We start from the raw sequence: 6,000 nt of genomic DNA on the forward strand, positions 1-6,000 counted from the left end.
AGGGTATAGAGAGATGCCAGTTTGAGGCTAAGCAGGCGGGCTATCATCTATGGGGTGTCCTGAGGTTGTGTGATCCCTATGTTGTTTGTGTGGAGAGTTTTCTCTTACCGGTGGGTTATATGTGTAGCAACTTGAGTTTGGATCGCTTGAGGAAGTTGGCTTGACTGTTACGAGGATGAATGCGAGCGTAGAAGATGATTTGAGGTACTATATGGTTTGTGTTACATGAGATTATAAAGGATTTAGTTGAATCTCACCGCGGTATTATGGCAATAATAAAGTATGGGCATGGTGAGTTATTGAGTGTTTTGATCTATGACTTTGAGCCAAGTGGGGGAATCTGTTATCAACGATTTAGTTACATGGTTACGTGTTGTATTGGTTTCGGTCTGAGGCATACTTGTGGATCGGTTATGACTTGCAGGTGCTGGTTTTGAGGATGACTTATACAAGGAAATTTCTGGATGCATGGTGTATTATACTTTATGGGTATATGGAAATCACGGAATGATTTGAGTTTGTTATTCACGATTGATGTAGTGTGCATGGAGTAGGGATTCACTCGCACTACAAAAAAAACTGGAATTAGCTACGTACATCATCGCCAATCTGTCGCTAAAACGCTCGTAGCTAGCAGAATTTCTTGATAATCTGTTACTAATATGTCGCTACATGAGATTAGCGATGGATTTTTCTGTTTTCAAACGGAATGTCCATCGCTAAAACCATATTTTTAGTAGTGTCGGTTGCTTAGAGATGTGGATTACTTCTTTGGTGTATTGTCGTGCTAATGGGGCACAAGTCGTTCGGCCCGTTTGGGCGGTGCAATTGAGATTTTGAGCAGAGTGGGTGACTCTTGATTCTAATGGATTCAAGATTTATATGTAGCAGTTGAGAATTTTCTGAATTTGTATATGGCTAGAATCTGAGATTTGCATCGGATGGTGCCGAGACTTGCGATATTTCTATATCACTATGGATTCTACATTTCAGTATCATAAAGGTAAAAAGGAACCACTTTAAATTCACAGAAGATTTCTATAGGGGGTGTCTCGGTTGTGTTACTTTTGGGGTGCTTGAGAGGTAATACAATGACTTATGGGCCTTAGGGCGGTGTAGTTTTATGCTAGGATCTCTTGTGGTGAGTTTTGGGTAAGGATCATGGTGTTCTGGAAAGGAGGAGTGTCAAGTTGATGGTAATTCAGAAGGAACTCGGAGAAATAGGACAACTTGGTAGTAGGTTGGATCAGCACAGTAATGGATATGATCGGTTCTTTGGGTACTTATGATGTGGTGAGGCTCTACAGGTGTTTTGGTGGCAATACCTTTGGGTTTGGCAACCAACGTGGCTTGGTTGAGTTAGAGAAATTCACTTCTGATGGCTTGGTTATGTGTAAATGTGTTTTGAAGAGTTCTCGATGGTTTCTATCACGATTTGAGATGGATATTTCCTACTGATGTGAGGAGCATGTTGCATATTGTGATTTTCTCTTGGATATGAGCAAATTGAAGGTTCTGACTGATCGGGCATATGTTCTGCTGGTAACTCAGAGTTGATTATGAGATTCTCATACTTTTTATATGATGGCATGATAAAGGTGCATTTTGTGGGTTTGAGATTTGCATGTACAAGGTGACAGTTTAGTTTTGAAGGGAAGGTCATGAATTCTTAGACAGCGTAGACGTTTCAGATGAGTAGATGAATGCTATTACTACTTGGTATTGCCTGAGAAGGGTGCACATTTCAGAAGGGGCACTGTGTTTTGATTTACGAATGCTTCATTGGTACTGCGGTACTCGCATGGTTGATCGACTGCGGATGTTCAGATTTTGCTATGTGGTATGGAAGAATTATAGAAGTACTTCTCGTGGGGATGATTATGTATGATACCCAATGAGGATGTGTATTCTACACCGGGTCGGATTTGTTGACTCAACACCGTTATTGTTGAAGGATGTGTCATTCGGTTAGAGTTAAGCTTGTTTGTGTTATGATACATTCTATGTGCTACTCTTTCATGCTACGAGGGGTTGTGATTTGTTGGTTTTATGTACACCCAATTCAGTGCTATTTGGGCGTTGTAGCAGAATTTGAGCGAGATGGTTATTGGGGTGTTGAATAGTTGATTGCTCCTTGGTTATGTTCTCTCCGGGCTGTGGTATATTGTGCTATTTTCTCCTCCATGGTTATGGTAATACACTTTGTGTATTTAATGTCGAATTGCATATAGTTGTTGATTTTGAGCATGGTGACTTGAAGTATTTCATCTAGGCCGGTGTTTGGATGGGTTAACCATTGCATCGAGGCTATGTTGGGATATGATCCTTAGTTAGATTCGTGTGTTTTGGTTCTACTATGTATGAGGGGTTCGTAGCATTGTAGTTGTGGTGGTTCTTGTTGAGCTTGCGGGACTGTTCTCTCATTTGAGTCATTTTCCATTTTTGGGTGCATTTGGATTGTTGCGTATTGGTGCATGGATTGCACTGTCTGTGGTTTAAGGTTGTATTGGTGTGGCAGGTCAGTAGAGTGGCTGTATTTGATGAGATGGGGTCGTTGGACCTAGAATGGGTGCTATTAGATTTATTTACGGTATATTTGGAAGGATAATGTCACTGATCTGCTTAGAAATTGGCTATAGTTTTTGTCGAAGGAGGGAGAGCTCCATGACTTGTTGAATTGATGAGTGGTTAAATGAGGTTTTATTTGATATGAGGTTTGTTACCGGTGGCAGGTTTGTGTTAAGCAACAACTGTGATAGGGAATTATTGCTATGAGCATGTGAGTTATGTGGTATATCATGTGATTATATCTTGGGTTATGGGTATTGATTGATACAGCTTGTTCAGACTTATACAGTGTGGAAATGTGAGATTCGGGTCTTGTAGGAAATTTTGGATGTTGGATAATGGATTAAGAGGTTTAGAACTAAGGTTGAAGTAATGTTCTTTAGTTATGTTGTGTGGTCGGGCCTATATGGAATAGGGTGATGTGGGATCACCCCGGGTATGTGCATGGTAAGGTTACACAACGATTTTATGGCTTTGCAACGACTCTAGGCACGTTCGAGGATGAACGTATGTTTAAGCAAGGGAGAATAATATGACACGACCGGTTGTTTTGAGAAATTGCATACCGTTCAACCGTTTGAAGTCTTGAGTCGCTTCATATGATGTATTATAACTTGTGTGAATCGTCAGTTTTGGTTTTCAGGTTAACCAGAATTGATTTGGGGAGAAAGATTCTCAACTAGGAAGCTTTAAGTTGGAAGAGTTAACCAAGTTTGACTTTTTAGTATTTGACCTCGGTTCAGAGTTTTGATGGTTATGTTAGTATTTGGACTTGGGCGTATGCCCGGATTTGCACTTGGATATTTCTAGAAGGTTTCGACACTATTTGGCAAAAATTGAAAATTTGAAGTTTTTCAAAGTTCATAAGTTTGACCGAGAGTTGACTTTGATGATATCGGGTTCAGATTGTGGTTCCGGGAATTTCAATAACTCTGTTATGCCATTTGAGACTTGTGCGCAAAATTTGAGTTCATTCCGAGTTTTGATTCGATATGGTTCGGCACGAGTTTTGGAAGTTAAAAGTTCAAAAATTCATTAAGTTCGATTTGAGGCGCGATTCGTGGTTTTGACATTGTTATGCGTAATTTGAGGCCTCGAGTAAGTTCATGTTATGTTATGGGATTTGTTGGTACATTTGGACGGGGTCCCGAGGGGGCTCAGGTGAGTTTCATACGTGGTTCAGATCATTCGAATGGTTTTGCATTACAGGTTTTCTGCTATTACCTGTTGCTTTTGGTGTTCTTCACGATCGTGAAGGTCTAGCCGCAATCGAGAAAGGTGTTTTGGTTTGCTGTGAATTTTCTCTTTGTGTTCACGTAAGGATGAACACGTTCGCGTAGAGTTGGGGCTAGCATTTATCGCGTTCCCATCTCCTTCTACGCGTTCACGTATTGATTGTGCTGATCTAGGCAGGATGCTAGTTTTCTCTTTGCGTTCGCGATGTTGTTCCCACGATTGCGTAGTTTTGTGAGCCTTGTGTAATGCATTCTTGAGGCTTTTGCTATGATCGAGTAGAGTATTCATGGGGCAGAACATTTTTCTTCTTCGCGATCGCGATTGTATTTCGCAATCGCGATTCATTAATTCGTCCAGTGGCTGTAAGTACTCTATTTTTGGGGGTTTTGGCCATTTTAACTTATTTTGAGCTATGGAGCTTGGATTGAGACGATTTTAAAGCGATTTTTACCATATGGATTGGGGTAAGTGTTCTCTACTCGGTTGTGATTATATTTCATGAATCTATTCTATTTTTGGCATTTGGTTGATGATTTCAAAAGAGAAATTGAGGGTTTTTGTCTAAATTTCATAAATTGAATTTTGTTTCGAGTTTTGAGCATCGATACAGAGTCGTATTTGAGTAAAACTAGTATGGTTGTACTCGTAATTGAATGGGTTGTTAGATTTTGTGAGTTTTGTCGTGTTCCGAGGTGCGAGCTGGGGTTTGACTTTTTGGTTGACTTTGGTGCTTTGGAATAAAGATTCAACCTTTATTGATTGGGATTGTTTCCTTTGGCATTATTTGATGTTCTTGAATTACTTTTGGCTAGTTTTGAGCCTCTCGGAGGTCGGTACGCACGTGATGGCATTCTAGACTATTGTTTGGCTTGCTTGGTATTGGATTCAGTATGTTCGAGGTAAGTAACACTTTTAAATTTGGTGTTGAGGGTATGAATCCCTAAATATACGTGTTATGTGTTTGGTGTTGAGGTGACGCACATGCTAAGTGACGGGCCTGTGGGCGTGCACTGTGTGAATTGTGACTCAGTTAGTTCTGTGGTATTGTGTAGTTACCTAGTCTTGTCTTTATCCATGAAACTTCTACGTGATAGAGTAATTGAGCTATGATCCATGTTAGAAACAATGTTTAGACTATATGCTTATTCTATTGAGACCCGCTGAGGTCATTTCTGCTATTGAGTTGTATGCTTAAACTTTGCAGTTACATACTCAGTCATAGTCATCCATTGCATATAATATCTCAGTCTCTATTATCATTTGTTGTCACAGCGTGTGATCATTATTTGGGCTGATTGGCATGAGATTTGTGAGCCCGAGAGACTAGAGAGATTCATGACTGAGTTGGGGCCTGAGAGCCAAATTGTGAGTGATATTTATGGGATCCGGCTGCACGCCGTAGACAGTTTATTTGATTAATGATGGATCGGGCTGCATGTCACAGCATGCCATATTGGCTTTATATGTATTATTATTATTATTATTATTATTATTATTATTATTATTATTATTATTATTATTATTATTATTATTATTATTATTATTATTATTATTATTATATGGATCGGGTTGCACGTCGCAGCAGGCCCTATGGGCTTTATATATATATATATATATATATATATATATATCCGGTTTTATTAATTCATGATGGGATCGAGCTGTACGCAGCAGCATGCCATGTTGGCTTATATTAGCGCTTGGGCAGGATCTGCCCCTCCGGAGTCTGACATACCAGCAATGAGCGCATGTACCCAGTTCCGAGTGCCGAGTCTACACGCCGCAGCAGGTACCGTACAGTGCTGAGTGACTGAGTGTGCTGAGGTATTGAGCATGATGAGTGGGAGGGCAAGACAGTGAGATTGAGTACTTTGGGAGTATGAGTATTTGAGTTCATCACTATGATGCATTGCATTGACATGTATATTTGACATATAGGCATAGAGATGCAATTCCTCATGCTACACGGTATTGTGACATTCATGACTTCACATGCACATTGACATGTAGGCATAAAACTGTACTTTCCTCATGCTATCTCAGATTGAAACATCTTATCTGTTGTTGAAAGTTTTTGGGAAAAATCACATATTTCTGACATACTCATATTTTGTTGATGTCGGTGAAAGATTTGGGATTTACTGTTATACTTTAAAAGCATTCCTATTTTTCCATAACTGCGAACGAACTAAGCTT

The sequence above is a fragment of the Nicotiana tabacum genome, chromosome 12, assembly GCF_000715075.1.
Source record: "Nicotiana tabacum cultivar K326 chromosome 12, ASM71507v2, whole genome shotgun sequence".
Taxonomy (NCBI): domain Eukaryota; kingdom Viridiplantae; phylum Streptophyta; class Magnoliopsida; order Solanales; family Solanaceae; genus Nicotiana; species Nicotiana tabacum.